This window comes from Nannospalax galili, unplaced genomic scaffold (genome assembly GCF_000622305.1).
Source record: "Nannospalax galili isolate Female #2095 unplaced genomic scaffold, S.galili_v1.0 scaffold280, whole genome shotgun sequence".
NCBI lineage: Eukaryota > Metazoa > Chordata > Mammalia > Rodentia > Spalacidae > Nannospalax > Nannospalax galili.
The window spans coordinates 313928-324548 of NW_008347808.1; the positions used below are offsets into that span (position 1 = coordinate 313928).

General features: G+C 35.9%; 1 protein-coding gene across 2 annotated transcripts in view; it reads left to right on the plus strand.

The window, feature by feature from the left end:
• The first annotated feature begins 347 nt into the window (after positions 1 to 347).
• The window catches only part of Zc3h12b (zinc finger CCCH-type containing 12B), a 395620-nt gene continuing 385346 nt past the window's right edge, over positions 348 to 10621 (plus strand). For both annotated transcript variants that reach the window (XM_008844356.3, XM_008844357.3), the window contains exon 1: positions 348 to 724. The gene's annotated coding sequence lies outside the window, so the exon portion shown is untranslated. The remainder of the gene's footprint in view (positions 725 to 10621) is intronic.

Here is a 10621-nt window from a genome sequence, read left to right on the forward strand (position 1 = left end):
AGTGACTGGGAGTCACTCTTATCCCAAGTCTCAAGGCCTCTCGAATTTCAGAGCATCCCGGACCCCTCCTCACCATTGTCTTATATTGACATTGCTTCACCTACTGCCTAGGAAGTGGGGTTTTGCACATTTTTTTTTTCTAGGTCGCGAACCAGTTGGTCTGAGCTCCTTCTGCAGCGCCAGTAGTCCCCAGCGAGGGTGGGGCGCATGCGCGCGGTTGCTAAGAAACGGCGGTCCAGGCGCCCTAGTGGTAACTGCGCCGGGGCTGAGTGTGTAGGCTGTGGCGCCAGAGGAGGAGGAGCATGAGGATGCAGCTGCGACCGCGGCCCCAAGAGGGAGCCGCCACTGTTCTGTAGTCGCGGGGGCCAAGGGACTGGAATCAAACCTGGGTGTCGCCTTGTTGAAGGGACCAGGGGCAACGGTCCTACCAGAGGCCAGGGCCTAGTACCTCGGGAGAGTTCGGACTGCTGTGAGAAGGCCTGCCGCCTTTGCTTCCTCTTGGCTCTCCAGTTCGATGGTGGTGAAGTTGGCCGCGCCTGGGGCACAAGGCACCAGACTGCTTCCCCAGCACGCAGCTCCTCTCTGGCCCTGCTCCAACAGCTGCAACGCCGACCGCCTCCTCGCGCCCGCGGATCCCATCCTCGGCGGCGGGGGAGGGGAAAAGTTTTCACCGCTGCAGGGGTTGCAAGGTGCGGGGCGACAGCAGAACCTTAGGAGAGTAGGGGTGAGTAGTGGCACCGCACTCGCCTGGTGCTGGAGATGTTTTCTGGTCTCGGGGCCCCAGAAGGACAGCAAAGCGTTGCTTTCTCCTTCAGAAGCTTCTGACGTCCTTCCTACATCTGCCGGAGGTTAATGCCTTCGAGATAGTTTCCTTCTCCGAGCCACCACTTTGTGATCTGACGTCCAGAAACGTGGCGTCGGTGATTAAGGCCTGGGTTTGCTTTTTAGATGCTGATAATTCCAAGTACAGCCATGCCCCTTGGCCAGTCCCTGATCTGGGGATAGATTCTTGTAGTGTCCTGCTCGCTCCTTTCTCTTTGCACTAATTGTGGCTCCGACTGTAGGTCTCAGGACCCTCAGGCTTTTCAGAAGCCCATTTAATTCATGTTGCTTCATGACTCAAGATAGCTGGAGTAGTGCCTTACTTTTCAGTATTCTTTATACTCATATTCAAACGACTTCTGAAAGCTTTATGCCTAGCTTCTGACTCTTAACATGCAAAAAAATGAGATGATAGTTATCTCGAATAGCAGTAATAATAATGGTGTGAATAATAATAATAAAACAAACTAATAACACACACTATAGTTGACATCCAAAGTGCCATCAAACTTGGAAGTAGAGAAAGCAGATGATTGGCGATAGAGGAAAGATATTTTACAAAGTATTTTCAATCAGAATGACACACTTTTCTGTTTAAAAATTTGATGAAATTTAAGAAGTAAGGATATTTAGGATGCATTTGTTCTTCTTGAAGTAGCCTATAGTTGAAACTAGTCACCACCACCACCACCCCAATTAGCATGAGGCACCTGATATGAGAATTTGGATACTATTAGATAAGGATCTGGAATTATGAGGTTTTTTGACAATAAACTATTATTTTGAAAAGTGAGATTCTTTTTTGCGCTATTGCCATCATTATTTGTTTTTTTAAGTATTTTAATTGAGCTTTTATATATTGTTTCTTTAAAAGGAAATATTTCAGAAAATTTACAATTCCCAACTGTCCCCTTTCAAAAATGAATTCAATTTAAATGGATGTGTAATTTTTATTGTGAAGTGCCTTCTAGGGGCTAAGAAGTGATGGGTTCTTTATTTTATTAAGACACGTCCATCCTGACAGTTTTTAAGCCATGTCAGGTCTTTCATCTAAAAAGAAGTGGTGGAAAAGAAGCACAATACTGGGAAAGCGAAATTTAGTTCTTGATAGCCCTTTGAAGCTAAAGAATTTTTAAATGGATATTGATGCATTTGTGATTAGATAACTTTAGCGAATCTGTTAACACTGCCAACTCACTGATATTTTGGGGTAAAATTCTTTGTCTTGATTGCTTGTTTGTTTGAGATGCTCTTGGGTTTACAGTACACTATGACACTGGTACCATTGAACAACAGTCTTGGATCTCAGTGTGTATTGTTTGTTTTGTGCACTGACAAACTAACATGCTTCTAGATAACTAGAGATTTGAAACTTAGAGATGGTTCTGTTTGGAAAGTTCTTGAGGAATTCAAGTCTAAATTGTTTGAAATAATATTGTATCTAAAATTATTTTAATAATGAGTATGGCCAGGTAGAGCCATATTCACACAAATTGTCATGATCATATGAGAAGATGATACTTTGCTTTGCAAGTGCTCTTAAGGAACTTGATCAACAAATGGAGATTGTTTTTCTTTTTCTCTTTCTTTTCCTTTTTTCTGAGACCTTTAACAAGCTTTTTCCTTCTCTAGATTCTACTCAGTGCCCACTGCAGTTATGGGAACTGTAGAGAGTACAACAGAAACAGGACCCAGGGGCTGGTACTATAACTCACCACAGGCAGAGCACTTATTTAACATGCACTAGATGCACAAGTTCCTGGGTCCAATTCCCAGTAACCAGTAACTAAAATAAAAATAAAAAGAGCCAATAGAAACAGGACCCAGGAGTAAACATGTCTCAGGAGTTTAAATTGGGATACATATGTGATACATCACGATCAACAACTGGAATATAGAGAAGTACAGAATAAGGGCTTAAAGAATTAAGAATAAAGGGCAATCAATGGAGGCTCAAGATTGTCTGAGAAGGCTTTCAAAAACAGTCATACTTGCTTTTGAATGTGTAGGCTTGTTTGGAAGGGAGAGGAGTTTAGCACTCATGAGCTAAGGGTCTTGAATTTCTAATCTTTGTGCATAGTGCTATTAAATAAACTAAAGGAGAAGGGGACTGTCCATAGCAGTTAACATCCTTTGTAATTTAATAAGTTAAATACAAATAATTTATAATGTACGTGTTATAGAATTCAGTTTTGAAATACTCATCATTTTGGGGGGGCATGTGAAAATGTATTTAAAGTAGACACAGATAATTACGTTCATATTTTGTAAATGGACTTTTTTTTACTATATATTAAGAGACCTATAATTGAAGTGTTTCATATAAAACTGGTCTAATAAATACAACTTTAAGTTATTAATATTCTCCAAATACTATTTCTCAATAAATTCTATGAGCAACATGAATTTTTATTCATTAATTATATAATTTAGTTTATTACAGACTGCCATTTACAATAAAGGGAAGGGCTATATTAGAGTCTTCAAATCAATACTTAACCAAGTTCTAATATGTTAATGTGAATGGTAACAATTAGAAACTAGCAAATGTTTAATCTATTATTACAAAACCTTTGCAAAACTTATCTTAGTGTGTTTATAATTTTTTCTGTGTTAAAAGTTGATTACATGTTAACAGTCTCTGGGTTCTAGTCAGCCATTGTAAATCAATGCTTTTGGATAAAAGAATAACAAAACATGCTGCAATTAGAGGTGGTCCCTGATCTGGTATAATTTCTGTTAGCCTTTTTTTTTAACTACAGTTGTATAAATGCACTATGAATTCAGCAAAACTATACTTTCAATTTTATATTTTGATCTATTCTCAGGTTACTGGTATGTGTTGTGGTTCAGTATTTGCTAGGAATACTGGACACTTACAGCAAGCTGTACCAGTAAGCCATATGATCATGAGAAATAAATCAATACTCTATAATGTACTGTGTCACTAAACTATGATGTTCAGTAGGTTATGTGCATTAAATTCAGTTTTTATTCATTATGTTTTAGACTTTTGATGGTGTTATTGAGCTATAACCACATAATAAATTGAGAAGCACTTGTATCTTACCAAGTGTTATGTATTTCCCAACAGAAAGTCACATTTTTAGAACTACAAATACAAATAATTCACACATTTAATCCAAGAAGCAATATACCCAAACCTCAAACTTTGCCACCTCTGTACCATATTGGACATTTCATTTGGTATCTTTTATTGTCCATGGAGGTCGTATTTAATTAAAGACATTACTGATAAACAACAATTCCCTGCAGTTAATAGTTTCTAGGCTTAATAAATATAACACCATTATTACTAATAATGAGGGCCCTGGGTTGGGTGTTTCCAGATTCTTGGCTTCTCATTCAAAAAACTGAAATACAGGCTCATTCAGATTGGAAAGTAGCAGCCAAGTCAAGAGTGACAGTGGGTCACATGATGATATGCTAGGTATTTGTATTCAGTGTGATTTCTGATGTAAACAAGTTTTATAAAAGATACACACATGTACGTATACATATATATATTATTTATTCAGAAGAGTTATGCTGTGATAGTCTGAAAAGCTGGGTACATCTCACATAACCTCCATTTGAAACCAAGTGATTTGTCTGAAAGTAGCATACAGGAGCAATTAGCTGTGTGTGATTGTTTCTAAAATACTGTGTCAGGGAACTTTTGAATCACTAGTTTTTATTTTAACAACAATTTATTTTCGTTGTTGAAGGAAGTTAGAAGTTTGACACTTCTGGAATAAAGTAGAGATTCTTTGATCCACATCAATTTTCAAAGTTCATTATTTCTATGTACAATGGATAATTCATATGGTTATACTTATGCGCTCTTCCATTTTAGAATTAAAAGAATAATCAGTTCTATTTTTCCATTCTGTCTTATTCAACAGATGAAGTCAGAGAATTCTTCTCTATTCTCTGGCATTTCTTGCCACATACCTGGAACTACTTTTTTAAAAAGTCCATAATTTTAGGAAGCCTATATGACTTTTAGCCTTATCTCTCCCGCTCCCTTGGCTATACCCTTTCATCCCTCTCTCCACTTAAATCCCCTCTTTCATCCTCTTTCTTGTACTGAAACTACTTGACATATGAATTGTAACATAGAATTCTTAATTCCACAGGCCATATCTATGTTAGTGTCATTAATTCTTCTGTTTGTGTTTTGCTTGAAAGAGGATCTCATGTAAACTAGGTTATGAGGATAACCTTGAACTCCTGATCCTCCTCACTCTACTTTTCGAGTGCTAAGTTTACAGGCACATGCCATTACACCAGTGTTGTCTCATTCCTTATTAGCTGTTCTTTATCCTTTGCAGACTGGGCATGTATCATATACTGATACCTTTTATGATTATTGCTGATTTAATCTCTCTATGTGCACACATATACTGATTTTCTCTCCCTGTATACTTTCAAGGCTATTGTTAGATTGTCTCTGGATTATTGACAAGTTACTTAATTTTAAACAATTTTGTTATAGTTGCCAGTGTTTCCATAGAAACAGAAAAATAGAGGTATGAGAAAAATGGGCATTATATTTTATAATTCAGTTTTTCTTAATTTGCAGTAATTTGGGGAAGAATAAGTCCAAAATGAAAAGGTTTTGAATTTTTATAAACTAATATTTTTATTTCTTACTTATAATTATTGCAATCAAAATAGATTAACCTTTAGGGATTATATCTTAATAAATAGATGAGAATGACATATTTTATGTATTAATGGATACTATGTGAAGATATATTTCTAAAGCACATAAAGGTAGCTTTAAGTAATTCAGATATCCTTTCTTCCTTTCTCTTTCTTTCTTTCTTTCTTTCTTTTGTATCCTTCTTTCATTTCTTTCTCTCCTAATTTTATGAGTATTCTGCCTGCATGTATGTAAGTGCACCTATGTTGTACAATGCTGGTGGAGGTCAGAAGAGTGCATCAGAGCCCTGGAACTGGAGTTAAGGATGGTTGTTAGCTGCCATGTGGGTGCTGGGAACTGAACCCAGGTCCTCTGAAAGATCAGCCAGTGCTCTTAACTTCCCATTTCTCTTGCCCCTCAGATATATTTTCTACTATCTTATATATTGATTTATTTAACACATTCTTATGAAAAAATTATCCTAACATTGAATTTAATCTCAGTATCTTTCCGAATTATGGCAAATTCTAAATCAATTGGTTCCAAATTGTAACACAGAAAATTTCATTAAGTCATGTCCCAGTAATGAAGAATTTGTTATAGCTTGGATAGGTATACAAGTCATAATTTTTTTCCTGTGGATTGCCAACCCTATGCTAGTTATGGATTCTACTGTGTACGAAAAGGAGCCATCATCCCACCAGAGATTAGAAACTACTGGAGCTTCTTTACTGGTATCCTAGTAGAGATAGTGAATTCAAGTAAGTGCTAAGAAGTAGTAAAGGAGGGGCATGTAGGTTTTATGTATTTACAAACATTTAAGTATTCTGTCACTAATTAGTATATTAAATGCATTGGACTGTGAAAAAGATTAAAGCATTAGCTAATACAAGTTCATTGTCCTTTTTAGAAATGCTTGGATGCAGAATTGTTTCAGGTTTTAGTTTTTCAGAAATTGGAATATTTGCATAGATTTTTTGATTGATCATCTCTAATAAAAAGAAAGTCAGAAATCTGAAATGCATAAGAATGGTAAAAAATTTGTAAGTTCAGATTTTGAACTTTTATATTAGGGCTGATCATTCTGTAGTAAAAGTAAATTTATGTCAGTATTAATGGTAGACTTCTTTCATATATTTTAATTTTTATTTCATTATTTTTATTTCATGTTTATGAGTGTTGTCTGCATGTGTATAAGTGCACCATGTGAGTACAGTGCCCTCAGAGGCCAGAAAAGGGCATTGATTCCCTGGAACTGCAGTTAGGACCATTGCACTCTTAACCACTGAGCCATCTCTCCAGCTCCATGCAGTGGAAATATTACTTGAATGTAAATTCATACACTTCTAAATTTTTATTGATTCATCAGAAGGAGAAAGCAAAATGTTTATTAAATATTATACCTCATAATCTTAATACACTAATGCCACTGCCAAAGATCTGAAAGTAATAAAACTCTAGGATTTTGTTTGTAAGTTCTGAAGTCAAATAGAATGAGCCAAGTGTGGTGATGCATACCTCTAATCTCTGCACTGGGAAACGTGCTGCAGGAAGATTGCTATGAGCTCAAAAGAAGCCTGATCTACATAGTGAGTTCCAGGCTACCCTGTGCTACAGAGTAGAACTCTAACTCAAAAATAAATACAGTCAGTGTATATACAGCAATGCTGATTTCTTCTACTTGTATTATGATGTAATAAGATCTAAAACCCAACATTTCTAATGACAAGAAAAGGGGACTTTTACTCTAGTTAGCTTTGACAAGTTAACCATAGCAGAAACAGCAAGCTACATCTAATAATAGTTGCCAGAGGCTTGCTAGTTACTATTGATACACTTCAAGGGGGCATAAAAGCTAGTTCTTTATTTTTTACCTTCTATAATAATGACAATTTACTCCTACTTGTGCAACTCATCATTCTTAATTTACAGATCTTAGGCTTTGAAGAACAACAGGGAAGCAAAAACACAGGTTATTGGATCAATTGGAATAGAAATTTAGTTCTTTGGATTTTTAGAAATAATTAACATTTTCCTTATTTCCCACCTGCTTTGTCATTCCTTTGACTTGTGTGATAAAACTTTGCTGTGTGTTGATTTATGGATAAGAGACAGAGACTGAATACATTTTATGGAGCTAAAAATCCAATGTAGTGTAAGAAATCTATTTAATTCTTAGCAGTCCTTATTAACAGAGGGGTGCAGAAGCTTAGAAAAAGTTAAAGTCATTTGACTTTGGAAGATAATTTTGTACTGGGGACTCAGTCAACTAAAGAATACGAAATATATTATCTTGATAATTGGTTTTCTAATTAAGGATTAATCCACGTTGATAATGTAGGTATATCAAAGGTGCTTTATATAAAATGTCAAAGCTTTAATTTGTGCATAATTTGTTGACCACTGACCCAATTGTGTCTTAATTAAAGAGGTAAAATTGGCACACACCTTATCAAAAGAATAAATCATTTTTGATAACAAATAATAAAGATATATTTAAACCAACTTAAAGCAAAATGATATGTTTATATATGTATGCATATTAAGAACATTAGAGAGTCTCATGGAAGCCAAGGGAAGACAGTGTAGCCTAGGCAAATGAGGAATTTGAGGTAAAATGAAAAGTAGTCAATAGGTAAGGAAGCATCATTCTGTCCTGCTCCATCATTGGCTCTATAGAGTCTCTATATTTCTTTCAACCTATCCACTTCATTATTCTCATTTCTCAGCACTTACCCAAGCATGGTTTACTCAAGAGCTGACAAATTTACGTGGTCTAAATTCAGGCAATCAGAAGAGACTCTGAATCCTGATTCCCAGCACTGACTGACCTAGTTTGGATCTCGTATCCATCCAGGATCTGATTGTCTATTGTTGAGGAGTTGGATCATGGTATAAACACACACACACACACACACACACACACACACACACACACACACACACACACACACACACTACAGATATTAGGTCCCAAACATGTGAGGATACATACAATTTACAGAAAGGGGGAGGTTGGAGGCTGAAGAGATTCTTAAATAGTGTCTAATATCATGTATCACAAACTGTGGTACACAGATCACATTGTATCTAAGTACATATGTACTTATTTCCAGAAAATAGAAGAACTATGTCATATTTATTATATGCTTAATTTTATTCATAGAGCCCCCCAAATAAGGCTTATCCAAGGAAGCAGCTGTGAGTAGGTGCTGAACCTTGTAGTTCTAGTCTTTCCTAGATACTAACATCCTGAATAAGTTCAATATCTGATAAAATGCTAACACATTTAAAGTAAGATTCATAAAGTGCACAGACATATTTGATTTTGTCTAAGAAAAATTAATATAGAAGAAAATAGAAAATGTTCTCCCGTGTCATTACAATTTGGTAGAAATATCAGAAATCCAGGAATATCCTTTTTTTCAAGATTTAAGTTTTGAAAGATACACACAAATCAAATGATGGGGGTTCGAGATATGGTTCAGTGATTAAGAGGACTGGTTGCTCTTGCAGAGGACAAGGGTTCTGTTCCAAGCATGCATATCATGGCTAACAACCATCTGAAACTCTAGTTCTAGGGGATCCAATACCTTCTTCTGGCCTCTGCCAACATTGCATATCACAGGTGTACTTACATACATGCAGGGAAAACACTCATACACATAAAATAAAAATAAAATTTAAAAACAAAAAGATGATTCTGAAGAGCAGACAAATACTTGGAGTATATAATATGTTTTTTACCTTTAAGTAAACAGTGATGTGATTATCATATCTTGGCTGTTGGGCAATTTACATTTTAACACTTTTTCTGTTCTTAATCTATTAATTCATTCAATATTTGTTTAATGAATGTTACATAGCTAACCCTATTTTAGGGAACCATGCATACAGGTGAACAGAGCAAAGTACCAACACTCTTGCACTTTGCATTCTAGAGGATGATATAGGCAATGGATAGACAAATGATATGTAATAATAATCAATGGTAATGGCCATGAGGCTAGAGATACAATGTGATGGTGTTGTACATATAGATACTGATGAGGCAAGTGAACATATATATATATATATATAAGTATATACTGCAAAATGTAGAGGGGCCCCGTTCAAGCTTCAACTAGCTTCTTTCAGTGTCACATTGCACAGCTGTACAATATTACTGATGAAGTGAGGCTGAACAGAGATCTGGATGAATCAAGGGATCAGGACATATGAATTTGTAGAGGAAAAGGATTTCACGCAGAGAGATTAAGCTAAAGCCTGAGGCAGGAACCTGATTGGCAGGTCAATGAATGGCAAGGAAACCAATGTATATAGAAAGCTGAGAGTGAGGGATACAGTGGAGAAAAGAAGGTAAATATGTATTCAGAGGTTAAATCATGTATGGAAAAATAGTAGTTTGGGATAACATTGGAAATTTGAAAGAAGAGTGACTTGATTTGATTTATATGTAAAAGGAATATTCTAATTACTATGTGGAGAGGGGTAAGAGAAGAAATAAGATCAATTAGGACAGTGAGTAATCCAGCTGAGAAAAAATGGTTGGACTAGGGTAGTAAGTGGTGAGAAAATTGAAAAGTTTTAGATTCTTGATAAGCAGAAGCATACGTAAAATATATACCGTATGTGCCTTTTTAAAAGGAAGAACTACAGGAAGTTACAAAAAATGAAAAAAGGACCTGTTCATACTTAAACTAGCCTCTTTCAGTGTTACGTTGCACAACTATATAAATCAAAAGTTTGCATCTTACTTAGATTTCCCATCTTTGTAAGCAATTGCCGTTGTGCTTGTACACATTTTTACATGTGTAGCTTTCTGTAATCAAGACCACATTGAAATAAAACTCATTTTAGCCCTTCGCAAAGTCATACCCATCTCTTTCATGCCTTTTTTAGACCTCTAACCTTTCATCTTTCTCTGTCACTAATTATTTATTACATCATGAATATTATATAATGTTCTTTTTCTCTCTTTTGGTTTTCTCTTCTCTGAAGTTTACTTTAACTGATATTAATACACACACTAGTGCTTTAAAACTATGTTTTATCCTAGTATGGGGACACATGTTTCAAATTTTAGCATATGAGAGACAGAAGCATCAGGACAGAGAGTTCCAAGCCATCCTGGGTTATAACATGTCATGA